The 13,563-nt window shown below is 38.5% G+C and overlaps 3 non-coding genes across 3 annotated transcripts; 1 reads left to right on the top strand and 2 right to left on the bottom strand.

The window, feature by feature from the left end:
* Positions 1–156: 156 nt before the first annotated feature.
* trnak-cuu (transfer RNA lysine (anticodon CUU)) lies at positions 157–229 on the bottom strand. Its single transcript has one exon. It is a non-coding gene; the product is annotated as a tRNA-Lys (tRNA).
* Positions 230–6,597: 6,368 nt separating this feature from the next.
* trnak-cuu (transfer RNA lysine (anticodon CUU)) lies at positions 6,598–6,670 on the bottom strand. The gene has a single exon. It is a non-coding gene; the product is annotated as a tRNA-Lys (tRNA).
* A 951-nt stretch (positions 6,671–7,621) lies between these two features.
* trnan-guu (transfer RNA asparagine (anticodon GUU)) lies at positions 7,622–7,695 on the top strand. Its single transcript has one exon. It is a non-coding gene; the product is annotated as a tRNA-Asn (tRNA).
* The last annotated feature ends 5,868 nt before the right edge of the window (positions 7,696–13,563 follow it).

The raw sequence follows: 13,563 nt of genomic DNA on the forward strand, positions 1-13,563 counted from the left end.
AATCCGGAATGAAACTGAGGACTGTTCCAGTTTTGAATGTTGTATGTAAATTGTGTTTTTATTACATATGTTTATTGTGATTCTGTGTGTGAAAGAACGTGAACATTATAAATGCACAAAGAATGGAAATGGTGTAGAGAGAAAAAGAAAAGTAAGCGCCCAACGTGGGGCTCGAACCCACGACCCTGAGATTAAGAGTCTCATGCTCTACCGACTGAGCTAGCCGGGCTTGGTGATGAGGTCGTCAGGTATGCTGAAAAAGGATTCCCGGTATAACGTTAATTAATATTAACGTTAATACTAATGTTAGTATTTTTTGTGGGTTTTATGTTTTGTTTTTGAGGGCAGTGTTTCATTGTCTTCGTGAGGAGTCCGTAAAGAAAAGGCTTATACCAATCTCAGGTCGCTCAGGTATATTACCGGCCGGAAAAGTAGATTTTGCGACCCATTTTAGCATTTTTTTGACCAGTTGCGATCGATTAACTAGTGTACAATCTCCTCTCGCTCTACCCCTCCCTTATCTGTTTATTCTGGTGTCACAAGAAGGGTCTACTGACAATCGCACATGCGCTGTAGAGAAACACACACACTCACATTTACATTTATTCGTTTAGCAGGCGCTTTTATCCAAAGTGACTTACAAATGAGGAAATACAAGCAAAGCGATATATCAAGCAGAGAACAATACAAGTAGTGCTACCAGACAAGATTTATTAATTGAGTTCTAGATCGATCTATCTATCTATCTATCTATCTATAAAGGATAATGTGGGGTTGGAGTTTTAGGGGTTAGTTAAGTGTTCACGGAAGAGGTGGTCTTTAGCTGTTTTTGAAGATAGTGATAGATTCTGTGGTCCGGATTGAAGTTGGAAGTTCATGTGTGAAGGGAGATGAAGAGGGGTGTCTTTTGGGCTGGTTGAAGATGAGGAATGCGTGCTACTGCATTCTGAATCAACTGAAGGGGTTTGATGGAGCTGGCTGGGAGACCCGAGAGTACTGCATTGCAGTAGTCCAGTTTTGATATGACAAGAGCCTGTAGTAGTAGCTGTGTAGCCTGTTCGGTGAGATAGGGTCTGATTTTCTTGATGTTGTACAGAATGAACCTACCGGATGTCGAGAAGCTCAGATTTTGCCAAGTTGAGCTTAAGTTGGTGTTCCCTCATCAGGTCCGAGATGTCAGACAGGCAAGCAGAGATTCGTGCAGAGACAGATGGATCATTAGGCCAGAAGGACAAATAGAGCTGGGTGTCATCAGCATAGCAATAATATGAGAAGCCATGAGACTCAGTCACATGCACTAGAGATGTAGTATAAATAGAAAAGAGCAGTGGACCCAGAACTGACCCCTGAGGAACCCCAGTTGTGAGTTGCTGAGTTTCAGAAATACCTCCCCTCCACAATACCTTGAAGGATCTGTCTGAGAGATGGAACACACACGTGTTCTCTGGTATTACGTTAAAAGACGCAGAAACAGTGGATATTTTACAAGCACGGACAAGATAAAGCAACTGTTTCTTGTCTCCTTATTGAGTCCGTTCAGGATTTCACAGTTTTTTTGTGATTATTGCAGCCAAAAATGTTTTATTTTGTTGTGGTATTTTTCAAAATTTGATTTGCAATTTGCGAGTTCTTTGTGCTTTTTTAAATTGGAAAACTACTTGAATTGCCCGAAATTGCTTTGCACTGTCTTTCACAATGACGTTTGTTGGTAAATGAGACCTTTTAGCTGTGCTCATGTCTGACACCTGAATCGAAGAGGGTTGAATGCGCGCTGTGATGACGTCTTGGCCCAAATCTGCAGAAATTTTTTAAAAATTGCAAGCTCCTAAAAATATTGCAGTTTCCTTGGTTTTCTGTTAAATTCTGCCATTGCAAAACACTGCTTATTGTGTAATTCTTCTGACTTTGGTAGTAGCCTCGAATTCTACGAAAGAATGCGGCAACTATGCTGATAGCTACAAGGTAGTGTATTCAGCACATGTAACATGCAGCAAAGTTTTGGGGGCTAAGGCAGTCTTTCAGTTAGAAAGACAAAGACAAACTTTATAGATACGGTTACACTAATTGTTCCTGCATTTACTCAGAAGATATGAGTATTCAAAAACTATTATAAAAGAATACAGCGTGAGGATGAGGAAGACTGAGAGAGAGACAGCACCACAGGTGGCGTAGTCAACATTAGCATTTCGCGTGAAATTGCAGTAAATAAATACATAAGCGTAAATAATTACATGTCAGTTAATTTGACGAGAAATTACAACTGCAGTCAACAATGAAATGAAATGCCTAGACCAAACTAAGATTCAAGCATGTTCTCAATTCCTGTTGGTCAGTGAAGCTGTAAGTACTGAGAGTGCTGAGGGAGGGGCAGCAGCAGGAACCAGTGTGGTACAGGCAGGTGCAGGTGATCAGTGCCCCATTTTCAGAGAGAGAGAGACATAGTATGACAGAGCTTGGAGAACTCAGCCATTTATATGCTGTAATACAAATACATAACTGCACAACTGGCATCTTTTCCTTTTGCTGTGGAGGGCTCTCGATGTTCACTAGCCTTTGAAGATGGTTATGCTTTCCTCAGGAAACTAAGAGAGTTTGCGGTGTGAGGAAGGCACTTCCGTCTCTCCATGAAGGGGGACAACAGAGCTGTTCTGATTCTTCTAGAAAGAGCCTTCTTTTGAAATTCTTCCCTCTTTGCCATTGTGGATTTATTTCTGACCACACCATATAGGAATTCAGGGCGGAGACGTTGAGCATGTTAAAAAAAGATCGCCAGGGGCCAACGAGCTGTTTTCCTCTTACAGGTGTAAGTGGCAACCATCTGCAATATTACAAACACACAAATAAAAACATTTAGTTAATCTGATTCTTTCTGCTTCCAAAAGAAACACATGGTGACTCAACTCACTTTATAACTACAATTTACCCTTGAATGAAAATTTGTAAATACAATAATAAAAAAAAAACTAGTAGTAATTTACCTTGTCCAGGTTGTCAACTAATTCTTTGTACCTGTTATATTCCAAGATCATGCTTGGCTTCTTGTCCTCCCTGCTGCTTACTGAGGCATCTATGTGCAGTGTGCTCATCAAAAGCATATTTTTCCCTTTTTTTTGGACAGTAAGACACAAGTGAATGAGTCTCAGTGAAGGCAAACAGGGAGGAAAAACTATCTCGGCCTCTTGTTGTAACTAGGGCAGCTGGGAGTTCAGGCTTATTTTTTCTGACGGTTCCAACCATTGTTAGCTTCTGCCTTAACAACTCCAGGCCAAGGGCATGTGATGTAAAAAAAAAAAAAAAAAAAAAAAAAAAGATCACAGTCGATGGTGTGTCCTTGCAGACCTTCCGTCATATCAAGGACAACACACATTCCCTGATTTTCTCTCTGGCTGTCCAGCTGGTACACTTCTGAGAACAGCAGAGATAATTGCATCTCGCTAAATGAAACAAAAACATTTCAGTTTGTTTCTGTCAAGTTTGCATAGATAACATTCAAAATGCAACCTACAACATATACATGCTATCTATGCCAAGAAGGTGCTGTGGTAGAGAGTCAAGGTCGATTAATCGGCACCGATAATAGATTGCTCGAACAAAAAATCCATACTGATAGTTTTTTCCCCACTTACATCCATTACGGGAGCAGCTGCGAAGGGCCCACTGTTATTATACAGTACGCGAGCGGTCTCTAGAGGCGAAATAAAAATGATCACTGACAAAGTGATAAAACACTGAATTGTTTTTTGATTCATTTTGGATGTCTGTTTTTATTTGTTATTTGGACTGTTACTTTTTGGTTCAGTTCAGATCTTTTTACTTACTTTAGTATTTTAGTTAATATTAGGCTACTGTTTCTATATTTTTCATTGAAAAAAGTACAGTACATTTTACGGTACAGTCAGTACCGTATTTCAGCAACAGTTCAGCAATACGGTACAGTCAGTACCGTATTTCAGCAACAGTTCAGCAATATTTTACTTTGAGTGTTATGTTTTCAATCAGTATCATTATCATTTTAATTAACTATCGGTTGATTAATCAGTTATCAGGAGGTACTGTCCAACTTGGTTATCGCCATCTGTAAAATCCACTATTGGTCGACCCGTAGTGGAGAGATGAGAACTCACACTCTGAAGGAGAAGGGCTGGCTGTCAAGGTGGAGGAAGGAGAAGGGCTGGCACTGTCAGACATTTTGGAAGGAGGCAGATGAGGGCTTTAAGGGTAGAAGTAGCATTTTAACACTGTAAACATAACCAGACAGTAAACATGCTGAGGCCTGTTTCACGGAGCCAGTTTCAGTGGCTACCAAGATAAGTCTGAGTTTAGTTTGAGCAAAATCCCCTGTCTTTTTCCGATGACTATCTGTACGAATGATATAGATTTTTATCTATGTCTTTAAAAAATCTGACACACTGAAGCCACTTTTACTTTTTGTATTGCTTGTGTTACTTTGTGGTTCTTTGCGAGTGGTACATATGTTCATGTGGTTTCATTATTCCTGTCCTAATGTATTGTCACAAATTGATAATTTTATTAATATGTAATTAAAATAATTTACGTTTATATTAAATGAAATTACATGAAATACTTTGGTTATAAATTTCCAATCCATTTATTCTCATTGTGAGCTTGTAAAAGTAAACTTACACGTTTACATGATCAGCAATGTTCCCGAGCTTTGACAGCCACAACAATGCGATGTTTGTGGTTAGTGTAGGTTTAAATTCCTTGTTTTCGCATAATAATTTATCTCTCTTCAACCAGAAGTATGCACACCTGCTTTTTTCCATGTTGAATGCTATTGGCTGTTTGCTGCAAACAACTGGCTTTTATATGCGTGTGCATGCTGAGTAAACCTCGATTCTGGGTTAAAACCTGGGTTGACTGAGATAACCAGCGTCATGAAACCTGTTAACCCTAATTAATCCGGGTTGTATTTGTTTGGTTTTGTCAACTCGTTGTGTGAAACAGGTGTCTGTTCTTTTAAAATTACCTGATGCCTCCTTGGTATGTTTACATTAGGCTTATCTGCAGCACCGTGGGACCCTCCAAACCATGGCTTTGTAAACTAACATTGGGTGTTATAGAAAAATATAAGTTTATAATCATACAGGACAAATGTTTTATTTAGGTGACAACTACTCCCCCACATGTGTCTGACTCACTTCCTCACACATCTCTGCTAAGCTCAAAGAGCAAGTCTAGAGACAATGGAGACTAATCTGTTACCAGTGATATGTTAAATGGAGGTTGTCTGTCCATCTGGGTAGAGGTTGGGGTAGGGGCAGCACCAGTCATGGAGGGAGGCTGATAAGCGTAATAAAATAAGCATAATAAAAAGAAAGGGTCAAAACTTGACCAAAGCCAGGTCATTAATGGAAAAACAAAAGCATGAATTAAAATTCTTGGGAAGAGAAAAGACAGCAATGTACTCCACCAAAAAGTGATGTCTATCCATGTGCCTGCATTGGACATTTATCCATCTGTAACATTAAAACACTCTCAGTTGACAAGCAACCTATAGACATTGTATGGCTTTATGTCTGTTTTCCTATTAACATTTGCCTACACATACCCTCTGAAATAGGTCATACCACTTTGTCTGACAAGGAGAAGGTCTGTTGCCAGCTTCAGAGGGCCACGCTCCTGTGCTGGCAAACCGCTGCAGGCAGGACATCCACTCCTCATCCCACATGGCCTTATGAGATCTTTGAGGCTTGGACTGTTTGAGCACCTCACAAAACACTCAATAGTAGAAAGCCTGTTGAAAATAAACACTGACCAGATCACACTGCACTGACTACTAAATTGATATGTTTTCACTTCTAAAGTTGTACAAATTCTACACTTACCATTTTAAAATAGCCCTGGTCTATTACAATTTCCATTTGTACCATCTTAGGTTTGTTCTGACTAGTGTCTATGAAGCGTTGAGTCAACAGGCAGTGTGAAAGCTAATAAATGAAATATATATATATATATATATATATATATATATATATATATATATATATATATATATATATATATATATATAATTAAAATGGACAAAATGTAAAGGTGTACAGTTTACAACCCTATACATTAATAGGTTTTGATTGGCAAATCCATCTTTGATTGTCCATTGTGATTTGTTAGATCCATCATTGCAGCCAACGGGATTGGCAGCGAACGATGGAAACGGCAATCACGAATTGGACGGCCAGACGACTGTGCTTTAGGTCGCACCACAGAGATTTAATTGCTCTGAGGGGTTCTACGAAACCTTCTTTAGCTCACACATTTGAAACTTCTATTTACTCTTTCCTATATGTAAACTTTTAAATCTGAAATAGTCAAACATGTGACCTTAAGGGTGAGGTGTATGTGTATGTGGTCAAAACATGATGTGTAATGAGGGCTGCTGAAACGACCCTATCACAGAGGACAAAACTGTATTTACAACATATTAATCGGGATAATCTGACTGCTGCTTATTCTGGAAAATACTTCTCATGCTTCAGACAGGGCAGGAGATCCTTCACACCTGACACCATCAGTCTTGTATAACTCATCCACAAGGTGTTGTCTGTGACTTTAGGCAACTAAAGTAAAGTCCTGCGCCCAACGTGGGGCTCGAACCCACGACCCTGAGATTAAGAGTCTCATGCTCTACCGACTGAGCTAGCCGGGCTTGAGTTTGCTGCAAGAAGCATTTATGAAGATAAATAAAGGCTCTGGACTTAATGAAAAGGACTGTTAATTTAAAACAAAACCAATTTTTAAGCAATGCACTTGAGCAAAATCCAGCTGGAAAAACTGATTAAACAGTTCATGCACTTACAAAGTTAGAACAACAAAATTTGATTGCAACAAAAATGTTTCATAAGAACAATCAGATCCAAAAGTTTCCAGTAAGAACAATTTTGTTATCTATCATGTACAAGGGGCTTTATACTAGGCTTTCACAGTATTTGTCTTCCTCCATAGTTATAGAAATCACAACTGTTCTAGCAGTGATGTACCAGCACAAAACCCCTCTACATGTGCTCAGTTAGCAATAGTAGTGAAACAACACTCTTAAGTGTTTCACAAACCATTATGAGTTGAGCCCTCCCATGGGCGGTATTGCTTTTATGACTCATATTTACCATATTTTAGAGTATAAACATGTAACACAAGACAAGTCAAAATATTCTTTGCTAAACTGCTTTCGTCTGGCAACATTACTCAACAATGGCTTTTTTAGTACTTACTTTTGCTGGCTTTACTTTTACTTAAAAATATAATCCCAACAAGGCAAAATGATTAACAGACAAAGAATAAACCAGTGTCCCAAGGGAAGAATTATATCTGTGCTAGACTTATATATTTAAAAAATACCCCCGCCCCAATATGGTTATTTTCAGCCACCAGCTAGCTGTCCCCTAGGAAGGGTGAAGGCAAAAATGCTTGAAAACACAAGAAACTAGGCACCACATTTTCTCCAACTGCTTAAGGTGCTGTGTCACAGAGCAGCATAACACACTCAGAGGAAAGCCCACTTGCCCTTTCAATAGCACATGAATGCTACGATTAATCAGAACAGGTCTGTACTAAGCATGTGCTGACAATGTCCTTGCATCCTCTAAACGTGGTAACACAAGTCTCTGTGGCGCAATCGGTTAGCGCGTTCGGCTGTTAACCGAAAGGTTGGTGGTTCGAGCCCACCCAGGGACGGAGTGTGGTTTTTTTGGATGTGAGTGTGAATATACACATGCATGCCCTGTATACATAACATATATCAATCAGCCATAACATTAAAACCACTGACAGATTATGTCTAGTCAGTCGATAACAAGGGAGACATATATATATATATATATATATATATATATATATATATATCTCAAATATAAATCAAAATCATAAGTGAAGCTGTGTATAACTACGTGAAACGGCTGCACTTCGTTTTTCATGCGTTGATTAGTTTCTAATCAAGAGCATTCCACGCGCCTTAACTCGTGCAACCTGATTGGAAAGCCGGACTGAGCTTTCTGAGATAAATGCACGCTCCCGTGTTGATTGGAACACTAGGGGTTAGAGATACCACTGAATTATTATTATTAGTATTTTTAAAAAAATACTTCGTAACTCCTCCTCTCTGGGACGCGTGTAATTACAGAAAAAAGACAATACTTACATTGCGCGTTCGCTCTCGTTCGTTTCTGCGCGCGTGCGTATAATTTAAACGGACCGGCTGGTTGTGATAGTGGAAGGAGCGTCAGATCCTCTCCTGTGATGCATGTGAACATTTCCTGCTCAAAACTCCAACTTGGTCTGAGCAGGTACCAAAACACAGATCGAGCTCGTAGACCATCTTTGCCTGTTGGTAGAAAGGAAAACATTTCGAAATGACTGCTACTAATGAAATACACATATTATTAGAAAATCTCAAACATTTATTGATCAATTTAGTCAACTAATTTAGGAATTTAGCTCAGCCTATGTTTTGGCAGACCAGGTTGGATTTTTCAGCAGGTTAATGTCCTGCAACATTTTCTTTATAGGGTCATATTCTGTGATAAGAAAAAAAGCCCACAGCTTCAATAAATTCTAATGATTTAGGATCCCTTATTGAGCTGCCCTTCCCTATTGAAACGAGGCAGAACCATGGTGAGCAACTCCATGACTGGCTAATAATACTGTTTTGAGTGCATTTGGGTATTAACCCAAAGGTTGGTGATTTGAGCTCACCCAGGGATGGCTTTTCTTTCTTTCTTTCTTTCTTTTTTTTGTTGCTAATTGTTCTATACAGTGCAAAATCACATACACTATAACTTAAACTCATCATACCGTTCTAGATTCATAAACAAATTTGGGATTTGTGGAAATTCCACTAAAATATAGTGAAAGTGTTTCCTGAATTTTTTATTTTTTTATCCATTTACCTTCATTTTCAAGATTTAATTTTTTAGTTATTCAAGGATAATTGGTTTAAAAGCTGCGCTAAGATCTACATATAGGGTTCTGGTATGCATTTCCTCACTGGTCCAGTTGCAGCACCATTCAATGATCTATTTACATTATATGCAAACTGTAAAGGATCAAGATGAGCAGTTGCAATTGACATTGCATAGGGGCAGTGATTGACGATGTTCATGAAGAATAGAGCAAATAAAAATGAGGTTAATGTGAAAAATCCCGAGTTTTCCCACTGATAATTTTCCTGTGGGACTTTTTCCTCAAAGCCACACCTTCAACTACTAAGATGACAGATACCTGTTATCGCCACCTGGTTTCCATGTTTACACAAATGAAACAGAGTGATAGCTTTACATCTGTGTAGCAATGCCATTTGTTTTGACATGCAGGTGGTGTGCCTTTTTGTTGTTCACACGGAGCTTCCAGGATCCAGTCATAAGATCGTGTCTGCACAACTGAAACCACAGGTAATGGCAGTCAAACCATTCTATTACAATAACAGAAATTGCATAATAATTAGTCAAGTAAATATGTCTAGAATTCATTTAAGGAATAAATTGTGGGATGCATGCTACCCATGTCTTGCATCAAATGGGGGAAAAGGGATGTAGCCTCTAGTGTTATGAAAGTACAAGCACAAAAGAGAAGCACCTAGAGTACTAGTGCCATAAATAAATTGCCATGCTCATTGCTGAAAAGAAAATAAAAGTATAAAGAGTGTAAAAGAGCTTTCTTCTACTTTTGAATCCACAATTTTCCCAATCCAGCAACAGTCCATATAGGGATTTCCCTTAAAGCTAAACTCCACCACTGTCAACTGCACACAGAAATAAGAAAGTGTGTTTGTGTAACTTTCAGGTAAATTATAAACAAGATATTTCCTCATACACCTGAACACTTGCTAAGAACATGCACGCACGCACGCACTCACTTTGGAAATGGCAATCAGTCGACAACATATGTCTTTGGACTACTGAGGAAACCAAAGTACCTGTTGGAAACCCTGAAGCACAGGGAGAACATGTAAACTCTTCACACACAAGGGCAGAGGCAGATCAAAGCCCCAACCATCAGGGTTAGCTAACCACTAAATCACCATACTCCCCCCCCAATTTTTTTATTTTTTTAAAAAAATTCATGAATCGTTCCCTAGATAAAAGTTAGCACAGTATACAGGCAGAATAAATAATAAAATGAACTCTTGAAAACAGGAGAAATGGTTTGGCATAGTTCCAATCCTTGACCTTTAGGGTGGCTTCGGTGCCACCCTAAAGGACAAGAAACCAAAAGTAAAAAGGTATAGGTTATAAAAACAAATTCCTCATCAGATTTCACTTTGCCTGCAACTTGGGAGAAACACTTACCAACATGGGAGGCATTTTTAGTTATTTCTTCAGTGAGGTAAGTTCTTTAAATTCAGAGGGAGGATAAACTGTACTATAATTAAATATATATTACAAAAGTCTGAGATCACTAGTGAAATTGCTTCTCTTTTTAAAAGAAATTATTTTCTAATTTAATGCAGCAAATTTATTGCAAGTTATATTATTGACAACAACCTGAGTGAATAGTAGAATAAATATTTGCATGAATTTCAGAGTTTCTTAGTATTTGGTATGTTCCCTTTTTGCTTTAATGACAGTGCACTAGAGCTGGCATGGACACCACAAGTTTGTGTAACCCTTATGATCAATTTTAGATTAAATCCATTGGAATGTCATCTGAACACATACTTCAGTAGAAGAGATTGAGAGACATGAGGAAAATCGTACCTTTTGTACAAAGCAGTTAACATGGTCAACATGATCACTCGATTACTTATATTTAATTAGGGATCTAGCAACAGTGCAGAATCTTGATTATTAAATATTCCAAATAGTGAATATTTACTTTCTTTTACATATTTCAATATGTAATACAATAGTGTATTTTCAATGCTAAGAGAGGAATGACTAAATGAATTTAGCAGTGAAACACTGGGGGTAAATATGAGGTCTTTTATTTCAGCAATTTATTTGGATTTCACATGAAATATTAAATGCAAATGGTTTGCAGAGATACCCTACACCGGTGGAAGCTCTGCAGCAGACTGAGGACTCAATCCCAGTGGCAAGCTCATCTCCAAATCAAGAACAAGAGAAAAGTGATCTTCCATACATTCCACCTGAAAGTAAGAGTTAATGCACTTTAACCAAAACTACTTTAGTTTGAGTTTGTCTCAAGTGATGGTCAGAACAATCAAAGTGTGCCATTTCAGACACCCCAGGAGACACACCAAGGACTGAGATCATATTCCCAACAACCAGTGCATCCGATCACATCGAAGATGTAGAGAAGATAGACATCCAAGTAATTTACGCTGGGAAACAAATAGAAATTATGATATTCCCCTTAGAGAAAATCTCTTATTTGCTTCAGCAAGCGTGCGACCAGGTGCACAAGAAACCAGAGAACATGACCCTTATTTTTGAAGGTAAGTTATAAAATTCTAACCATAATGTTATCTGTATTTATGAATGTATACACTGGAATTGATATGAAGAATTTAACAAACATGATTAAGTGTCAAAAGTGACACTTAACCATTAAATTAATAATACTGATAATATGTAAAGTTGTTACATTGCATCTGGTGACTCAGTAAGCAGCATAGTATTTAATTTCTTGCTTATGATAATTTTCCCTCTGAATTAAGTTTAACATTCAATATACAAGTAGTAAGATTTTAGTTATGAGTCAATTTCTGCACCACTGCTGTGTTGATGCAATCAATTATGGGTTTAATTTTAATATGTTCTTACTCAGTCAATGATCACAAGCATTTTTGATACTTGCATTATTAAATCAGATAGAAGATTATGTACATAACAGAATAAAAGATAAAAACTCACATTAAGACAGCTGTGTCCAATCTTAGCTAAAAATGGCATGTGTGGGTTCAGGTTTTCATTCCAACTAAACAAAGCCACACCTGAGTCTATTGAAAGCCACAATCAAACAATTAAACAGGTGGAATCAGGTGTGGCTCCTACTTGATGGGAATGAAAACCTGCACTCACACCGGCCCTTTGCAGAATAGATTGGACACCGCTGATGGATTGTGTTTTATTCCCAGATACCAAACGTTAATCAAAGTTTAGTAAATCCAGCTATGCCACCCTGGAGGAGAACCAGGGAAATACTCCCAAATAAAAGGCACACATAAATTTTACCAATTGAAGGCAAAGAATGTGAGAGTGAGACATGAGTATCAATATAAAAGTTATATTTTATTACAACACTTAAGCATCATTAAAACACATCATATAAATATAAAGTCACTCACCCATGAATTCAATAAGAATCCAATAGGAATTTTAAAACCAACACTTCTCCAGGCCCAGCCTTGGTGGGAATAAGGCAGGCCATCTACAGCTCGGGAGGTCATCCAAACCCACCTTAATTCACATCAAATCATTAAACACTACCTATAAGGAAGTTGTCGTGTTGGCACGCTGAGCACGCTGTGAACCACACACCACTGAATGAAGGCAGCTAGCCTCCCCTGTCCCACCAAGACGCACTGGCTCCTGGAGAGAAGGAAAAACACCAATTAACCAAGAATAACAACACTAAACAATAAGGAAAGAAAGAAAAACAAAAATATTACAATCTTGGTTTGGTGGTTATAAAGCTCAGGCCCACTGACACCACCACATGAAATAGAGGTGCCTAAGCAGAACCAGAATTATGGTTGACAATAAATAAAATGAAAAAGTACAGCCACTATAGTATGGAGACAATAGGACATAGCAACAACAAACACCCAATCAATAGTAAAATGATGGTGTGGGAAAACAAACCTGAAAGAACAGGTTTGAGGCTGGAAAACACTAATTTCACAATTAGCCTCTCAGACTACATGTGGTTGCAAAAACAAATCAAAAGTTCAAACAAAACCGAAGTCAACAAAAATAGCAACAAACAAACTAACACTATAACAACGAAAAATAACAGAACAAAAGAAAAGAAGACAAAATTACACCAGCAACAAAGTAAAACTGATGTGCATCACAGCTGAGGCGAGGCACGTAAACAGACAGCCCAAGCGTGCAGCTAAGCAACAAGATCAAAGCAAAACCCGTAAGCGAACCAGCCCAGAAAATGCCCTTAATCAAAGCAGCCAAACAAGAAAAACAACACAGTAAAACAACAAAGCAAGTCTTCGGCAAGGGATTGGTTATAGAGAAGATTTAGAGGCTTAACTCCCGACTCTTAGCAGTGGGTTGAACAAACAACACGCGAAGTTGTATGATTACTCACAGATACCGCAGCTCAATATACCGGCCATCATTTTTTATTTCTTTATTTATTTTTATTAATGAAAATTAACTTACTAATAAAATTTTTACACGGACCGGCTGCTACTGAACGCGATCTCCGCCGCCAACTCGGCTACATAACTGAATGGAACGGAGCCGGAACCGGGAACTGAAACGGAAATGAACCCCGAATCACCAAGACAATATGCGCCTGACAAAATAAGGGTCCTTAAGTAATAGGGTAGCTCCCACCTCATTGGTCTGCCAAAGCCATAGCCCGAACAGGGCCAATAGGATATTTAAATCAGGTGTCCTGTCACAT

Source organism: Ictalurus furcatus, chromosome 7 (assembly GCF_023375685.1).
Source record: "Ictalurus furcatus strain D&B chromosome 7, Billie_1.0, whole genome shotgun sequence".
In the NCBI taxonomy this organism is placed as follows: domain Eukaryota; kingdom Metazoa; phylum Chordata; class Actinopteri; order Siluriformes; family Ictaluridae; genus Ictalurus; species Ictalurus furcatus.